Source organism: Leuresthes tenuis, unplaced genomic scaffold (assembly GCF_036924035.1).
Source record: "Leuresthes tenuis unplaced genomic scaffold, fLeuTen1.0.hap1 SCAF_50, whole genome shotgun sequence".
NCBI lineage: Eukaryota > Metazoa > Chordata > Actinopteri > Atheriniformes > Atherinopsidae > Leuresthes > Leuresthes tenuis.
The window spans coordinates 390,480-398,355 of NW_027325404.1; the positions used below are offsets into that span (position 1 = coordinate 390,480).

Consider the following 7,876-nt stretch of genomic DNA (forward strand, 5'->3'; position numbering starts at 1 on the left):
CTGGGTAAAACACTGATGGTTATTTCTGACATGCAATCATGAGGCTTTCCATCTGTGGGGTAGGTAGCAGTGTGGATGGATTAAGTGTAGCACATCTCTCGACAACAAGGTGTGGCTGTGAAAGAAGAACTGTTATGTAGGAGAGATGTCTGGTAAAGATATTTTGTTAAGTAACCATATCACAGCCACTGCATGAGGTACCTTAAGTGTTAATGGGTGAAATAACACCATTATTGTTGATGCCTGCACTGCCAATGGCTTCTGGCCATTGATTCAAAAGTACGATCTCGTCCCTGTTTCCCCCTTTCAGTGGACACTGGCCCCTAATTACCGCAATTCAGCAGGGGGTCTTTCATTAGGAGTACTGGACTCCCCCGTGCACGGTTTCAGCTCCGACCCTGGAAAGCGGAAAAAACGTTGAGATCTGGTTTGAGGACCCAATTGTTGAGAAAAGTCTCTCAATGAGACTCAGAGTTGCTGGAGTCAGTTAATGCAAATGTTTAATCTTGCAGCAAGTTCAAGAATGTGTGTGTGTATGGGTGTATGTGTGCGAACGTGTGTGAGTTTGTGTGTGTGAGAGTTTAAAGAACCTGTTATCCACAGGCAGGTCTTAACTAGTATGGCACAGGTCCAGCCTGTCTCATCTTTTTTGGAAGGTCCAGCGCTCGGCCGTAACCCTTCTGTCTGTTTGGACTCTCACATACATTCGGTTAATCATAGAAAAACGAGAACAAAACTTTTTAGCCCCTTAAATTCATAAAACAGACATGGTGCAGTTATTTCCATTCTAGAAAATAAGAGTAATCACCACCATTCCTATAAATTCTGGATATTCTAACAATCTGAATCTTTTTTAAATGTTCGATGAAGCCCTTTGCTGTTCTGTTTAGAGACTCAGCTGATCATAAACCAAGTTTTGCTCTTGAACCAAGCTTCTAAACTCTTCACCTTTTTCATTTCTCAGTTAGTATTCACTTTAAAACTGATTAAAAGAAAAATTAAATGAATGCCTATCAACAAATGTGGGATCTAAACTCTAGTGCTTTCTCTAAAATAATTTCCTTTCTCAATTCAGAAATGTGTGTGTGTAAGTCACAACACCCGTGACACCAAAACGGCTTTCTTTTCTCTCTTTTCTCTACACTCTGCACTGTGAGCACACACACCAAACCAGAAAGGCTTTTTTCTCTCTTTTCTACATTATGGACTGTGGGGACAGTCCATAATGTGTGCCAGGGCGTTGTCTCACGTATTAGATTATGCTTAAGATACGAATGGGTTTATCAGTCACATCAGAATCCATACATACTGATCCTCCCGTAATAAAATGGTCGGATCTTATCAAACACACTTTGTTTCTTGTGACAAGTCAGCGAAACAGCGTATACACGTCAAGACACTGAATCAAGTTTGCCACAAGAACTCATAAGTTTGGCAGTATTGCTCTGCCGTCAGCAATCATACACCCATTTTATTTTCATGAGACATGTGCAGGCACCTGTTCATCTACTGTTCTATCACTATGAATTAGTTTATCTATTATCAATAAGGATACTTCTACAACTACTATCAAAGTATGTCCAGACTTCTTATGTTGTCAGTTGCTATATATGAATAAGTGGGTTGCTACTGAAAAGCATTAAGCATGTCACACAGCCCAAACATATAACATTTCAGGACACACCACACAGTTAACAACCACAGTGAAGCGTGTCAAAGCCCAAACATGTAACATTCAACAGGACACTTACACAACACATTCAAATCAAACAGTCAGACAACATACAAGAACATATACCCCAGCCGGCATTGCTCCCTGCCTATTTTCCTACAACTCACTATGTGTGCGCACACCTTTATTCACAAACTCTTCAACTTATACTCTTTTACCGAAGCTGCTACAGCTCGATTGGCCAAATACCCTTAGATCCTATTTCGGTGAATTTGACATCTGCCTTGTATGTAACAGATTAGCGGTTTAGCAGTTTTAATTTAGTTTGAGTGAAGGAATTCATTTTATAGCAAAATCCGAAATCGTGAAGAACTCATGAAAGTAAGCTTATTCTCGGATTCCTGAAACTTTAGATTTGCTCTTTCTTTTACTGCAAAGTACAACGTTGAGCAGCACTAATGAGTTGTTTCTATTTTTGGCAGGCTTTACCTTTGCGGATGAAGCCCTTTCTGTCTGTGCAAAAGAAATCTTGTTACTGTGCAGAGTGACTTCTCTGAGTAGAGTCGCCTTACTTGTTGCGACTGTGCCGATGTTAGAAGCTGGAGTGCAAAGTTGTTGCTTGAATGGTGCTCGCTGGAGCGTGTGGTAGTGTAAAGTTATACCATTTAAAAGGGCTGAAGAGTGCTCAGTGCAGCGGGTGGGCGGAGGTGCAAAGTGACACTATGGCCATAAAAAGAACACCGCTACAAGTGCGCATTGTGCCAGGAAGGGCCCTCGGACGTGAACCAGTGGACAGTTATCGCTTCTCGGCCTTTTGGCTAAGATCAAGTGTAGTATCTGTTCTTATCAGTTTAATGTCTGATATGTCCTCTATGCGAGGACTACATATTAAATGGATTTTTATCAATAGGAGTTGAAAAAGGAGCTTGCTCCGTTCACTCCAAGCATCGACCCGGTACTGCAGTGCCGCTGGGAACGGTGCGCTCTCCTCTGCTCTTGTGAAAAAGCAAACAGCGGTGCAGGATGGAAGTTTCTTTTAATCTGCTGAGAAAAGAGAGTGAATGCGAAGCAGACTTTAACACGGCTCTGGGAGCGAGCCGAGTGCGGGCTAACCGGGACAATTGCTTGAAAGAAACGCGACACCGAATGAGCAGTCAGAACAAAGCCTCAATACAGTGTTCCTGTGTTGTTTGTGGCTGCCTTGTCTTTTGCACAGAGTAAAAGACAAGGCAGCCATCGAATAGGGCCCGATTGTTCCTACTTGGTCAGCCGAGGAGCAAGGGGGGGAGCAAGCGTCTCAACCAAGCAAAGCTCACCATGGGGAAGGTGGCTATGCCAACTAGCCTGATGCCCTGCTCCCGCAGTGATGGATAATCGTACACTGGTTTCTCTTCATAATGTACAAGTCTTTCGCCTTTTACTAAAGACTTCCATGGAGAGCAGCACTAATGAATTGTTTCTATTTTTGGCAGGCTTTACCTTTGCGGGTGAAGCCCTTTCTGTCTGTGCAAAAGAAATCTTGTTACTGTGCAGAGTGACTTCTCTGAGTAGAGTCGCCTTACTTGTTGCGACTGTGCCGATGTTGCTTGAATGGTGCTCGCTGGAGCGTGCGGTAGTGTAAAGTTATACCATTTAAAAGGGTTGAAGAGTGCTCAGTGCAGCGGGTGGGCGGAGGTGCAAAGTGACACTATGGCCATAAAACGAACACCGCTACAAGTGCGCATTGTGCCAGGAAGGGCCCTCGGACGTGAACCAGTGGACAGATATCGCTTCTCGGCCTTTTGGCTAAGATCAAGTGTAGTATCTGTACTTATCAGTTTAATATGTGATATGTCTATGCAAGGACTACATATTAAATGGATTTTTATCAATAGGATTTGAAAAAGGAACGGTGCGCTCTCCTCTGCTCTTGTGAAAAAGCAAACAGCGGTGCAGGATGGAAGTTTCTTTTAATCTGCTGAGAAAAGAGAGTGAATGCAAAGCAGACTTTAACACGGCTCTGGTAGCGAGCCGAGTGCGGGCTAACCAGGAGAATTGCTTGAAAGATACGCGACACCGAATGAGCGGTCAGAACAAAATCTCAATACGGTGTTCTTGTGGTGTTTTTATAAAATGCGGTGTAAAAAAAGGTGTGAATGCCCCATAGAAAACTAAAAGGTGGAGCGGAAGTGTTCGGCTGCAAGAAGGTGTGAATGTCCGACTATATTTGGTGAAAAGCAGGTGAAGCAAGGTCTGAATGCCCAACCTTACATCATCAAAAGCGAGATAAGAGGTTTTTGGCTGCAAGAAGGCCATAGTTTGCCAAAAGCGGGTAAGGTGCGAATGATCGGCTAAATATCAACAAAAGTGGGGGCGGAGGTCTTCGGATGCAAGTGGGTGTGAATATCCCACCATACAAGTATGGTGGAGAGGAAGCTGTGAATGGCCGACCATAGTTTGCAAAAAGCGGGTGAGAAAAGGTGCGAATGTCCAACCATACATGATCAAAACAGGGAGCGGAGGTGTTTTGCTGCGACAAGGTGTGAATGTCCACCCATAATTAATGAAAAGCGGGCAACAAGTAGGTTCGAATGCCCAACCATACATCATCAAAAGCAGGAGTGGATGTGTTCGGCTACAAGAAGGTTTGAATGTCCGAGCATAGTTTGTAAAAAGCGGGTAAGAAAAGGTTCGAATGCCCGAACATACACCATCAAAAGAGGGAGCGGAGGTGTTCCGCTGAAAGACGGTGTGAATGTCCGACCATAGTTGGTAAAAAGCGGGTAAGAAAAGGTTCGAATGCCCGAATATGTACCATCAAAACGGAAGCGGAGGTGTTCGGCTGTAAGAAGTTGTGAATGTCCGACCAAAGTTTGTAAAAAGCAGTTAAGAAAAGGTTCGAATATCCAACCAAACATAATCAAAAGTGGGAGCAGAGCTGTTCGACTGCAAGTAGGTGTGAATGTCCACCCATAATTCCTGAAAAATGGGTAAGAAAAGGTGCGAATGCCCAACCATACATCATCAAAAGAAGAAGTGGATGTGTTCTGCTACAAGAAGGTTTGAATATCCGACCATAGTTTGTAAAAAGTGGGTAAGAAAAAGTTCGAATGCCCGAACATACACCATCAAAAGAGGGAGCGGAGGTGTTCCGCTGTAAGATGCTGCGAATGTCCGACCATAGTTGGTAAAAAGCGGGTAAAAAAAGGTTAAAAAACCCGACTGTACACAATCAATAGCGGAAGCGGAGTTGTTCGGCTACAAGAAGGTGTGAAAGTCCACCAATAATTACTGAAAAATGGGTAAGAAAAGGTGTGAATGCCCAACTATACATCATCAAAAGCAGAAGTGGATGTGTTCGGCCACAAGAAGGTTTGAATGTCCGACCATAGTTTGTAAAAGGCGGGTAAGAAAAGGTTCGAATGCCCGTACATACACAATCAAAAGAGGGAGCGGAGGTGTTTCGCTGCAAGAAGGTGTGAATGTCCGAGCATAGTTTGTAAAAAGTGGGTGAGAAAAGGTTCGAATGCCAGAACATACACCATCAAAAGAGGGAGCGGAGGTGTTCCGCTGTAAGAAGGTGTGAATGTCCGACCATAGTTGGTAAAAAGCGGGTAAGAAAAGGTTCGAATGCCAAAATATACACCATCAAAAGCGGAAGCCGAGGTGTTCGGCTGCAAGTAGGTGTGAATGTCAGATCATAATTTGCAAAAAGCTGATGAGAAAGGTGTGAATGACCGACAATAATTGCTGAAAAATGTGTTAGAAAAGGTAAGAATGCCGGACCATTCATCATCAAAAGCGGGAGAAGAGGTGTTTGGCTGCAAGAAGCTGTGAATGTCCAGCCATAATTACTCAAAAACGGGTAAGAAAAGGTAGTATTGCCAGACCATAAATGATCAAAAAAGGGAGCGGAGGTTTTCCGCTGTAAGAAGGTGTGAATATCCGACCATAATTGGTAAAAAGCGGGTAAGAAAAGGTGCAAATGCCCGACAATGTATGATCAAAAGAGGGAGCGGAGGTTATCGGCTGCAAGAAGGTCTAAATGTCCAACCATAATTTGTAAAAACCGGGGAAGAAAAGGCTCCGAAGCCCAACTATACACCATCAAAAGCGGGAGCGGAGGTGTTCAGCTGCAAGAAGGTCTGAATGTCCATCAATAATTGCTAGAAAACATGAAAAAAAAATTTCGAATATCCAACCGCACATGGTCATAAGTGGGAGAAGAGGTGTTCAGCTGCAAGAAGGTGTGAATGTCCACCCATAATTCCTCAAAAATGGGTAAGAAAAGGTGCGAATGCCCAACCATACATCATCAAAAGAAGAAGTGGATGTGTTCTGCTACAAGAAGGTTTGAATGTCCGACCATAGTTTGTAAAAAGTGGGTAAGAAAAAGTTCGAATGCCCGAACATACACCATCAAAAGAGGGAGCGGAGGTGTTCCGCTGTAAGATGCTGCGAATGTCCGACCATAGTTGGTAAAAAGCGGGTAATAAAAGATTAAAAAAACCCGACTGTACACAATCAATAGCGGAAGCGGAGTTGTTCGGCTACAAGAAGGTGTGAAAGTCCACCAATAATTACTGAAAAATGGGTAAGAAAAGGTGTGAATGCCCAACTATACATCATCAAAAGCAGAAGTGGATGTGTTCGGCCACAAGGTTTGAATGTCCGACCATAGTTTGTGAAAAGTGGGTAAGAAAAAGTTCGAATGCCCGAACATACACCATCAAAAGAGGGAGCGGAGGTGTTCCGCTGTAAGATGCTGCGAATGTCCGACCATAGTTGGTAAAAAGCGGGTAAGAAAAGGTTAAAAAACCCGACTGTACACAATCAATAGCGGAAGCGGAGTTGTTCGGCTACAAGAAGGTGTGAAAGTCCACCAATAATTACTGAAAAATGGGTAAGAAAAGGTGTGAATGCCCAACTATACTTCATCAAAAGCAGAAGTGGATGTGTTCGGCCACAAGAAGGTTTGAATGTCCGACCATAGTTTGTAAAAGGCGGGTAAGAAAAGGTTCGAATGCCCGTACATACACAATCAAAAGAGGGAGCGGAGGTGTTTCGCTGCAAGAAGGTGTGAATGTCCAGCCATAATTACTCAAAAACGGGTAAGAAAAGGTAGTATTGCCAGACCATAAATGATCAAAAAAGGGAGCGGAGGTTTTCCGCTGTAAGAAGGTGTGAATATCCGACCATAATTGGTAAAAAGCGGGTAAGAAAAGGTGCAAATGCCCGACAATGTATGATCAAAAGAGGGAACAGAGGTTTTCGGCTGCAAGAAGGTCTAAATGTCCAACCATAATTTGTAAAAACCGGGGAAGAAAAGGCTCGGAAGCCCAACTATACACCATCAAAAGCGGGAGCGGAGGTGTTCAGCTGCAAGAAGGTCTGAATGTCCATCAATAATTGCTAGAAAACATGAAAAATTTTTTTCGAATATCCAACCGCACATGATCATAAGTGGGAGAGGAGGTGTTCAGCTGCAAGAAGGTGTGAATGTCCACCCATAATTCCTCAAAAATGGGTAAAAAAAAAGGTGCGAATGCCCAACCATACATCATCAAAAGCAGGACTGGATGTGTTCGGCTACAAGAAGGTTTGAATGTCCGAGCATAGTTTGTAAAAAGCGGGTAAGAAAAGGTTCGAATGCCCGAACATACACCATCAAAAGAGGGAGCGGAGGTGTTCCGCCATAAGAAGGTGTGAATGTCCGACCGTAGTTGGTTAAAATACCCGACTGTACACAATCAATAGCGGGAGCGAATGTGTTCGGCTACAAGAAGGTGTGAATGGCCGACCATTTTTTGTAAATAGCGGGTAAGAAAAGGTGCGAATGCCCGACAATGTATGATCAAAAGAGGGAGCGGAGGTTTTCGGCTAAAAGAAGGTCTGAATTTCCAACCATAATTTGTAAAAACCGGGGAAGAAAAGGCTCGAAAGCCCGACTATACACCATCAAAAGCGGCAGCAGAGGGGTTCAGCTGCAAGAAGGTCTGAATGTCCATCAATAATTGCTAGAAAAAATGAAAGAAAATTTTCAAATATAAAACCGCACATGATCATATGCGGGAGAGGAGGTGTTCAGCTGCAAGAAGGTGTGAATGTCCACCCATAATTCCTGAAAAATGGGTAAAAAAAGGTGCGAATGCCCAACCATACATCATCAAAAGCATGTGTGAATGTCAGATCATAATTTGCAAAAACCTGATTGTGTGCAGCTGA

General features: G+C 43.5%; 3 non-coding genes across 3 annotated transcripts; all 3 read left to right on the forward strand.

The window, feature by feature from the left end:
- Positions 1-2,470: 2,470 nt before the first annotated feature.
- Positions 2,471-2,661, forward strand: LOC140285671 (U2 spliceosomal RNA). Its single transcript, XR_011910655.1, has one exon. It is a non-coding gene; the product is annotated as a U2 spliceosomal RNA (small nuclear RNA).
- Positions 2,662-3,048: 387 nt separating this feature from the next.
- Positions 3,049-3,162, forward strand: LOC140285712 (U5 spliceosomal RNA). The gene has a single exon (XR_011910692.1). It is a non-coding gene; the product is annotated as a U5 spliceosomal RNA (small nuclear RNA).
- A 275-nt stretch (positions 3,163-3,437) lies between these two features.
- LOC140285685 (U2 spliceosomal RNA) lies at positions 3,438-3,623 on the forward strand. Its single transcript, XR_011910668.1, has one exon. It is a non-coding gene; the product is annotated as a U2 spliceosomal RNA (small nuclear RNA).
- Positions 3,624-7,876: the final 4,253 nt, after the last annotated feature.